The sequence below is a fragment of the Musca autumnalis genome, unplaced genomic scaffold (genome assembly GCF_047663935.1).
Source record: "Musca autumnalis isolate F117 unplaced genomic scaffold, ASM4766393v1 scaffold_2, whole genome shotgun sequence".
Taxonomy (NCBI): domain Eukaryota; kingdom Metazoa; phylum Arthropoda; class Insecta; order Diptera; family Muscidae; genus Musca; species Musca autumnalis.
This window is the reverse complement of record NW_027411755.1, coordinates 80,762,076-80,771,806: the sequence shown is the minus strand read 5'-3', so window position 1 is coordinate 80,771,806 and position 9,731 is coordinate 80,762,076. Positions and strand designations below refer to the sequence as shown.

The 9,731-nt window shown below is 28.3% G+C and overlaps 12 non-coding genes across 12 annotated transcripts; all 12 read left to right on the top strand.

Moving 5' to 3' along the window:
• Positions 1-547: 547 nt before the first annotated feature.
• On the top strand, positions 548-666 carry LOC141395963 (5S ribosomal RNA). Its single transcript, XR_012411076.1, has one exon. It is a non-coding gene; the product is annotated as a 5S ribosomal RNA (ribosomal RNA).
• Positions 667-1,351: 685 nt separating this feature from the next.
• Positions 1,352-1,470, top strand: LOC141395962 (5S ribosomal RNA). The gene has a single exon (XR_012411075.1). It is a non-coding gene; the product is annotated as a 5S ribosomal RNA (ribosomal RNA).
• A 685-nt stretch (positions 1,471-2,155) lies between these two features.
• LOC141395961 (5S ribosomal RNA) lies at positions 2,156-2,274 on the top strand. Its single transcript, XR_012411074.1, has one exon. It is a non-coding gene; the product is annotated as a 5S ribosomal RNA (ribosomal RNA).
• A 685-nt stretch (positions 2,275-2,959) lies between these two features.
• Positions 2,960-3,078, top strand: LOC141395960 (5S ribosomal RNA). The gene has a single exon (XR_012411073.1). It is a non-coding gene; the product is annotated as a 5S ribosomal RNA (ribosomal RNA).
• Positions 3,079-3,763: 685 nt separating this feature from the next.
• Positions 3,764-3,882, top strand: LOC141395959 (5S ribosomal RNA). The gene has a single exon (XR_012411072.1). It is a non-coding gene; the product is annotated as a 5S ribosomal RNA (ribosomal RNA).
• A 685-nt stretch (positions 3,883-4,567) lies between these two features.
• Positions 4,568-4,686, top strand: LOC141395958 (5S ribosomal RNA). The gene has a single exon (XR_012411071.1). It is a non-coding gene; the product is annotated as a 5S ribosomal RNA (ribosomal RNA).
• Positions 4,687-5,371: 685 nt separating this feature from the next.
• On the top strand, positions 5,372-5,490 carry LOC141395957 (5S ribosomal RNA). Its single transcript, XR_012411070.1, has one exon. It is a non-coding gene; the product is annotated as a 5S ribosomal RNA (ribosomal RNA).
• A 685-nt stretch (positions 5,491-6,175) lies between these two features.
• On the top strand, positions 6,176-6,294 carry LOC141395956 (5S ribosomal RNA). The gene has a single exon (XR_012411069.1). It is a non-coding gene; the product is annotated as a 5S ribosomal RNA (ribosomal RNA).
• A 685-nt stretch (positions 6,295-6,979) lies between these two features.
• On the top strand, positions 6,980-7,098 carry LOC141395954 (5S ribosomal RNA). The gene has a single exon (XR_012411067.1). It is a non-coding gene; the product is annotated as a 5S ribosomal RNA (ribosomal RNA).
• A 685-nt stretch (positions 7,099-7,783) lies between these two features.
• LOC141395953 (5S ribosomal RNA) lies at positions 7,784-7,902 on the top strand. Its single transcript, XR_012411066.1, has one exon. It is a non-coding gene; the product is annotated as a 5S ribosomal RNA (ribosomal RNA).
• Positions 7,903-8,587: 685 nt separating this feature from the next.
• On the top strand, positions 8,588-8,706 carry LOC141395952 (5S ribosomal RNA). Its single transcript, XR_012411065.1, has one exon. It is a non-coding gene; the product is annotated as a 5S ribosomal RNA (ribosomal RNA).
• A 685-nt stretch (positions 8,707-9,391) lies between these two features.
• LOC141395950 (5S ribosomal RNA) lies at positions 9,392-9,510 on the top strand. Its single transcript, XR_012411064.1, has one exon. It is a non-coding gene; the product is annotated as a 5S ribosomal RNA (ribosomal RNA).
• The last annotated feature ends 221 nt before the right edge of the window (positions 9,511-9,731 follow it).

Sequence of the window (9,731 nt, the reverse complement as noted above, 5' to 3'; positions counted from 1 at the left end):
TCTACACGGCTATGCGGTTAATTTACGATATTTTCGATATAAAGCAGTTTTGTTCTATATTTCGTATATTTTTAATGAACAATTCAACTTATTTTTTCATTCATGTTCAATCAGCTGCGCATATGCATTATGACTTGTTTGTATGTTTGAAATCAACAAAAAATAAATGTAAACACCTGGGTGTATTTCAGGATTTCGGAGCATGAGTGTAAACCAAGCCTAACTATTATTTATAACATGTTGAGTTAAAGACAGACCTAATATTAAAGCACATGCCTTCTTTTCACTTCTCAAATCAAAAAGACTTAGTAATAATATAAAAATAAAAGCTTTGAAACGATTCGGGTAAGTAAGCAGCATAGCAGGTGTTAAGGGCTGATTATGTTCACTAATAACTAAAGGAAACAGTCAACATTTTCCTTTATAAAACGAAAATAAAACTTCTTGTTCGTTTGTGTGTTTGTGTGCAATAAGTAAACGAAATTGTTTTAAACACACAAGCAATGAAATCAATGGCCATATGAAGCAAAATAAACTATGTTTCTTCGCCAACGACCATACCACGCTGAGTACATCGGTTCTCGTCCGATCACCGAAATTAAGCAGCGTCGGGCGCGGTTAGTACTTAGATGGGGGACCGCTTGGGAACACCGCGTGTTGTTGGCATTGTCCAAAATTTTTTTATTTTATTTTATTTTCTTTTTTATTTTTCTCTATTAAATAAAAAAAGAATGAAGTCGATATCTTCATTTTTAACCGAAATAGAGCCAAAATAAAAAACTCAACTGCCTATTATTTTAAGGTAAATGTAAAACATTCGCTATTGATTATGCTCAGTTGTACGTAACTAGATACAATAGTCTATGATTTCCTTTGTAAAACAAAAGTAAAATTCTTTATAAATTTGTTTCGTTTCTCAAAAAACGTAATTTAAGGAGGCAAATTTTCGCAAAATGCATTTATTTTTAACAATATTTAAGAAATTTTAACATTTATTAAAAAACAAGAATTTTTATTGTAAAATTCTTTAAAAAAATTGTCTATATTTCCAAAAAAAGGTAATTTAAGGAGCCAAATTTTCCCAAAATACATTTATTTTTAGCAATATTTAATAAATTTTAGCATTTATTAAAAAAACTACAATTTTTGTTAGATTTTTTGATGCCAAATTAATACATACTGGTTATGTTCACTAATAACTAAAGGAAACAGTCAACATTTTCCTTTATAAAACGAAAATAAAACTTCTTGTTCGTTTGTGTGTTTGTGTGCAATAAGTAAACGAAATTGTTTTAAACACACAAGCAATGAAATCAATGGCCATATGAAGCAAAATAAACTATGTTTCTTCGCCAACGACCATACCACGCTGAGTACATCGGTTCTCGTCCGATCACCGAAATTAAGCAGCGTCGGGCGCGGTTAGTACTTAGATGGGGGACCGCTTGGGAACACCGCGTGTTGTTGGCATTGTCCAAAATTTTTTTATTTTATTTTATTTTCTTTTTTATTTTTCTCTATTAAATAAAAAAAGAATGAAGTCGATATCTTCATTTTTAACCGAAATAGAGCCAAAATAAAAAACTCAACTGCCTATTATTTTAAGGTAAATGTAAAACATTCGCTATTGATTATGCTCAGTTGTACGTAACTAGATACAATAGTCTATGATTTCCTTTGTAAAACAAAAGTAAAATTCTTTATAAATTTGTTTCGTTTCTCAAAAAACGTAATTTAAGGAGGCAAATTTTCGCAAAATGCATTTATTTTTAACAATATTTAAGAAATTTTAACATTTATTAAAAAACAAGAATTTTTATTGTAAAATTCTTTAAAAAAATTGTCTATATTTCCAAAAAAAGGTAATTTAAGGAGCCAAATTTTCCCAAAATACATTTATTTTTAGCAATATTTAATAAATTTTAGCATTTATTAAAAAAACTACAATTTTTGTTAGATTTTTTGATGCCAAATTAATACATACTGGTTATGTTCACTAATAACTAAAGGAAACAGTCAACATTTTCCTTTATAAAACGAAAATAAAACTTCTTGTTCGTTTGTGTGTTTGTGTGCAATAAGTAAACGAAATTGTTTTAAACACACAAGCAATGAAATCAATGGCCATATGAAGCAAAATAAACTATGTTTCTTCGCCAACGACCATACCACGCTGAGTACATCGGTTCTCGTCCGATCACCGAAATTAAGCAGCGTCGGGCGCGGTTAGTACTTAGATGGGGGACCGCTTGGGAACACCGCGTGTTGTTGGCATTGTCCAAAATTTTTTTATTTTATTTTATTTTCTTTTTTATTTTTCTCTATTAAATAAAAAAAGAATGAAGTCGATATCTTCATTTTTAACCGAAATAGAGCCAAAATAAAAAACTCAACTGCCTATTATTTTAAGGTAAATGTAAAACATTCGCTATTGATTATGCTCAGTTGTACGTAACTAGATACAATAGTCTATGATTTCCTTTGTAAAACAAAAGTAAAATTCTTTATAAATTTGTTTCGTTTCTCAAAAAACGTAATTTAAGGAGGCAAATTTTCGCAAAATGCATTTATTTTTAACAATATTTAAGAAATTTTAACATTTATTAAAAAACAAGAATTTTTATTGTAAAATTCTTTAAAAAAATTGTCTATATTTCCAAAAAAAGGTAATTTAAGGAGCCAAATTTTCCCAAAATACATTTATTTTTAGCAATATTTAATAAATTTTAGCATTTATTAAAAAAACTACAATTTTTGTTAGATTTTTTGATGCCAAATTAATACATACTGGTTATGTTCACTAATAACTAAAGGAAACAGTCAACATTTTCCTTTATAAAACGAAAATAAAACTTCTTGTTCGTTTGTGTGTTTGTGTGCAATAAGTAAACGAAATTGTTTTAAACACACAAGCAATGAAATCAATGGCCATATGAAGCAAAATAAACTATGTTTCTTCGCCAACGACCATACCACGCTGAGTACATCGGTTCTCGTCCGATCACCGAAATTAAGCAGCGTCGGGCGCGGTTAGTACTTAGATGGGGGACCGCTTGGGAACACCGCGTGTTGTTGGCATTGTCCAAAATTTTTTTATTTTATTTTATTTTCTTTTTTATTTTTCTCTATTAAATAAAAAAAGAATGAAGTCGATATCTTCATTTTTAACCGAAATAGAGCCAAAATAAAAAACTCAACTGCCTATTATTTTAAGGTAAATGTAAAACATTCGCTATTGATTATGCTCAGTTGTACGTAACTAGATACAATAGTCTATGATTTCCTTTGTAAAACAAAAGTAAAATTCTTTATAAATTTGTTTCGTTTCTCAAAAAACGTAATTTAAGGAGGCAAATTTTCGCAAAATGCATTTATTTTTAACAATATTTAAGAAATTTTAACATTTATTAAAAAACAAGAATTTTTATTGTAAAATTCTTTAAAAAAATTGTCTATATTTCCAAAAAAAGGTAATTTAAGGAGCCAAATTTTCCCAAAATACATTTATTTTTAGCAATATTTAATAAATTTTAGCATTTATTAAAAAAACTACAATTTTTGTTAGATTTTTTGATGCCAAATTAATACATACTGGTTATGTTCACTAATAACTAAAGGAAACAGTCAACATTTTCCTTTATAAAACGAAAATAAAACTTCTTGTTCGTTTGTGTGTTTGTGTGCAATAAGTAAACGAAATTGTTTTAAACACACAAGCAATGAAATCAATGGCCATATGAAGCAAAATAAACTATGTTTCTTCGCCAACGACCATACCACGCTGAGTACATCGGTTCTCGTCCGATCACCGAAATTAAGCAGCGTCGGGCGCGGTTAGTACTTAGATGGGGGACCGCTTGGGAACACCGCGTGTTGTTGGCATTGTCCAAAATTTTTTTATTTTATTTTATTTTCTTTTTTATTTTTCTCTATTAAATAAAAAAAGAATGAAGTCGATATCTTCATTTTTAACCGAAATAGAGCCAAAATAAAAAACTCAACTGCCTATTATTTTAAGGTAAATGTAAAACATTCGCTATTGATTATGCTCAGTTGTACGTAACTAGATACAATAGTCTATGATTTCCTTTGTAAAACAAAAGTAAAATTCTTTATAAATTTGTTTCGTTTCTCAAAAAACGTAATTTAAGGAGGCAAATTTTCGCAAAATGCATTTATTTTTAACAATATTTAAGAAATTTTAACATTTATTAAAAAACAAGAATTTTTATTGTAAAATTCTTTAAAAAAATTGTCTATATTTCCAAAAAAAGGTAATTTAAGGAGCCAAATTTTCCCAAAATACATTTATTTTTAGCAATATTTAATAAATTTTAGCATTTATTAAAAAAACTACAATTTTTGTTAGATTTTTTGATGCCAAATTAATACATACTGGTTATGTTCACTAATAACTAAAGGAAACAGTCAACATTTTCCTTTATAAAACGAAAATAAAACTTCTTGTTCGTTTGTGTGTTTGTGTGCAATAAGTAAACGAAATTGTTTTAAACACACAAGCAATGAAATCAATGGCCATATGAAGCAAAATAAACTATGTTTCTTCGCCAACGACCATACCACGCTGAGTACATCGGTTCTCGTCCGATCACCGAAATTAAGCAGCGTCGGGCGCGGTTAGTACTTAGATGGGGGACCGCTTGGGAACACCGCGTGTTGTTGGCATTGTCCAAAATTTTTTTATTTTATTTTATTTTCTTTTTTATTTTTCTCTATTAAATAAAAAAAGAATGAAGTCGATATCTTCATTTTTAACCGAAATAGAGCCAAAATAAAAAACTCAACTGCCTATTATTTTAAGGTAAATGTAAAACATTCGCTATTGATTATGCTCAGTTGTACGTAACTAGATACAATAGTCTATGATTTCCTTTGTAAAACAAAAGTAAAATTCTTTATAAATTTGTTTCGTTTCTCAAAAAACGTAATTTAAGGAGGCAAATTTTCGCAAAATGCATTTATTTTTAACAATATTTAAGAAATTTTAACATTTATTAAAAAACAAGAATTTTTATTGTAAAATTCTTTAAAAAAATTGTCTATATTTCCAAAAAAAGGTAATTTAAGGAGCCAAATTTTCCCAAAATACATTTATTTTTAGCAATATTTAATAAATTTTAGCATTTATTAAAAAAACTACAATTTTTGTTAGATTTTTTGATGCCAAATTAATACATACTGGTTATGTTCACTAATAACTAAAGGAAACAGTCAACATTTTCCTTTATAAAACGAAAATAAAACTTCTTGTTCGTTTGTGTGTTTGTGTGCAATAAGTAAACGAAATTGTTTTAAACACACAAGCAATGAAATCAATGGCCATATGAAGCAAAATAAACTATGTTTCTTCGCCAACGACCATACCACGCTGAGTACATCGGTTCTCGTCCGATCACCGAAATTAAGCAGCGTCGGGCGCGGTTAGTACTTAGATGGGGGACCGCTTGGGAACACCGCGTGTTGTTGGCATTGTCCAAAATTTTTTTATTTTATTTTATTTTCTTTTTTATTTTTCTCTATTAAATAAAAAAAGAATGAAGTCGATATCTTCATTTTTAACCGAAATAGAGCCAAAATAAAAAACTCAACTGCCTATTATTTTAAGGTAAATGTAAAACATTCGCTATTGATTATGCTCAGTTGTACGTAACTAGATACAATAGTCTATGATTTCCTTTGTAAAACAAAAGTAAAATTCTTTATAAATTTGTTTCGTTTCTCAAAAAACGTAATTTAAGGAGGCAAATTTTCGCAAAATGCATTTATTTTTAACAATATTTAAGAAATTTTAACATTTATTAAAAAACAAGAATTTTTATTGTAAAATTCTTTAAAAAAATTGTCTATATTTCCAAAAAAAGGTAATTTAAGGAGCCAAATTTTCCCAAAATACATTTATTTTTAGCAATATTTAATAAATTTTAGCATTTATTAAAAAAACTACAATTTTTGTTAGATTTTTTGATGCCAAATTAATACATACTGGTTATGTTCACTAATAACTAAAGGAAACAGTCAACATTTTCCTTTATAAAACGAAAATAAAACTTCTTGTTCGTTTGTGTGTTTGTGTGCAATAAGTAAACGAAATTGTTTTAAACACACAAGCAATGAAATCAATGGCCATATGAAGCAAAATAAACTATGTTTCTTCGCCAACGACCATACCACGCTGAGTACATCGGTTCTCGTCCGATCACCGAAATTAAGCAGCGTCGGGCGCGGTTAGTACTTAGATGGGGGACCGCTTGGGAACACCGCGTGTTGTTGGCATTGTCCAAAATTTTTTTATTTTATTTTATTTTCTTTTTTATTTTTCTCTATTAAATAAAAAAAGAATGAAGTCGATATCTTCATTTTTAACCGAAATAGAGCCAAAATAAAAAACTCAACTGCCTATTATTTTAAGGTAAATGTAAAACATTCGCTATTGATTATGCTCAGTTGTACGTAACTAGATACAATAGTCTATGATTTCCTTTGTAAAACAAAAGTAAAATTCTTTATAAATTTGTTTCGTTTCTCAAAAAACGTAATTTAAGGAGGCAAATTTTCGCAAAATGCATTTATTTTTAACAATATTTAAGAAATTTTAACATTTATTAAAAAACAAGAATTTTTATTGTAAAATTCTTTAAAAAAATTGTCTATATTTCCAAAAAAAGGTAATTTAAGGAGCCAAATTTTCCCAAAATACATTTATTTTTAGCAATATTTAATAAATTTTAGCATTTATTAAAAAAACTACAATTTTTGTTAGATTTTTTGATGCCAAATTAATACATACTGGTTATGTTCACTAATAACTAAAGGAAACAGTCAACATTTTCCTTTATAAAACGAAAATAAAACTTCTTGTTCGTTTGTGTGTTTGTGTGCAATAAGTAAACGAAATTGTTTTAAACACACAAGCAATGAAATCAATGGCCATATGAAGCAAAATAAACTATGTTTCTTCGCCAACGACCATACCACGCTGAGTACATCGGTTCTCGTCCGATCACCGAAATTAAGCAGCGTCGGGCGCGGTTAGTACTTAGATGGGGGACCGCTTGGGAACACCGCGTGTTGTTGGCATTGTCCAAAATTTTTTTATTTTATTTTATTTTCTTTTTTATTTTTCTCTATTAAATAAAAAAAGAATGAAGTCGATATCTTCATTTTTAACCGAAATAGAGCCAAAATAAAAAACTCAACTGCCTATTATTTTAAGGTAAATGTAAAACATTCGCTATTGATTATGCTCAGTTGTACGTAACTAGATACAATAGTCTATGATTTCCTTTGTAAAACAAAAGTAAAATTCTTTATAAATTTGTTTCGTTTCTCAAAAAACGTAATTTAAGGAGGCAAATTTTCGCAAAATGCATTTATTTTTAACAATATTTAAGAAATTTTAACATTTATTAAAAAACAAGAATTTTTATTGTAAAATTCTTTAAAAAAATTGTCTATATTTCCAAAAAAAGGTAATTTAAGGAGCCAAATTTTCCCAAAATACATTTATTTTTAGCAATATTTAATAAATTTTAGCATTTATTAAAAAAACTACAATTTTTGTTAGATTTTTTGATGCCAAATTAATACATACTGGTTATGTTCACTAATAACTAAAGGAAACAGTCAACATTTTCCTTTATAAAACGAAAATAAAACTTCTTGTTCGTTTGTGTGTTTGTGTGCAATAAGTAAACGAAATTGTTTTAAACACACAAGCAATGAAATCAATGGCCATATGAAGCAAAATAAACTATGTTTCTTCGCCAACGACCATACCACGCTGAGTACATCGGTTCTCGTCCGATCACCGAAATTAAGCAGCGTCGGGCGCGGTTAGTACTTAGATGGGGGACCGCTTGGGAACACCGCGTGTTGTTGGCATTGTCCAAAATTTTTTTATTTTATTTTATTTTCTTTTTTATTTTTCTCTATTAAATAAAAAAAGAATGAAGTCGATATCTTCATTTTTAACCGAAATAGAGCCAAAATAAAAAACTCAACTGCCTATTATTTTAAGGTAAATGTAAAACATTCGCTATTGATTATGCTCAGTTGTACGTAACTAGATACAATAGTCTATGATTTCCTTTGTAAAACAAAAGTAAAATTCTTTATAAATTTGTTTCGTTTCTCAAAAAACGTAATTTAAGGAGGCAAATTTTCGCAAAATGCATTTATTTTTAACAATATTTAAGAAATTTTAACATTTATTAAAAAACAAGAATTTTTATTGTAAAATTCTTTAAAAAAATTGTCTATATTTCCAAAAAAAGGTAATTTAAGGAGCCAAATTTTCCCAAAATACATTTATTTTTAGCAATATTTAATAAATTTTAGCATTTATTAAAAAAACTACAATTTTTGTTAGATTTTTTGATGCCAAATTAATACATACTGGTTATGTTCACTAATAACTAAAGGAAACAGTCAACATTTTCCTTTATAAAACGAAAATAAAACTTCTTGTTCGTTTGTGTGTTTGTGTGCAATAAGTAAACGAAATTGTTTTAAACACACAAGCAATGAAATCAATGGCCATATGAAGCAAAATAAACTATGTTTCTTCGCCAACGACCATACCACGCTGAGTACATCGGTTCTCGTCCGATCACCGAAATTAAGCAGCGTCGGGCGCGGTTAGTACTTAGATGGGGGACCGCTTGGGAACACCGCGTGTTGTTGGCATTGTCCAAAATTTTTTTATTTTATTTTATTTTCTTTTTTATTTTTCTCTATTAAATAAAAAAAGAATGAAGTCGATATCTTCATTTTTAACCGAAATAGAGCCAAAATAAAAAACTCAACTGCCTATTATTTTAAGGTAAATGTAAAACATTCGCTATTGATTATGCTCAGTTGTACGTAACTAGATACAATAGTCTATGATTTCCTTTGTAAAACAAAAGTAAAATTCTTTATAAATTTGTTTCGTTTCTCAAAAAACGTAATTTAAGGAGGCAAATTTTCGCAAAATGCATTTATTTTTAACAATATTTAAGAAATTTTAACATTTATTAAAAAACAAGAATTTTTATTGTAAAATTCTTTAAAAAAATTGTCTATATTTCCAAAAAAAGGTAATTTAAGGAGCCAAATTTTCCCAAAATACATTTATTTTTAGCAATATTTAATAAATTTTAGCATTTATTAAAAAAACTACAATTTTTGTTAGATTTTTTGATGCCAAATTAATACATACTGGTTATGTTCACTAATAACTAAAGGAAACAGTCAACATTTTCCTTTATAAAACGAAAATAAAACTTCTTGTTCGTTTGTGTGTTTGTGTGCAATAAGTAAACGAAATTGTTTTAAACACACAAGCAATGAAATCAATGGCCATATGAAGCAAAATAAACTATGTTTCTTCGCCAACGACCATACCACGCTGAGTACATCGGTTCTCGTCCGATCACCGAAATTAAGCAGCGTCGGGCGCGGTTAGTACTTAGATGGGGGACCGCTTGGGAACACCGCGTGTTGTTGGCATTGTCCAAAATTTTTTTATTTTATTTTATTTTCTTTTTTATTTTTCTCTATTAAATAAAAAAAGAATGAAGTCGATATCTTCATTTTTAACCGAAATAGAGCCAAAATAAAAAACTCAACTGCCTATTATTTTAAGGTAAATGTAAAACATTCGCTATTGATTATGCTCAGTTGTACGTAACTAGATACAATAGTCTATGATTTCCTTTGTAAAACAAAAG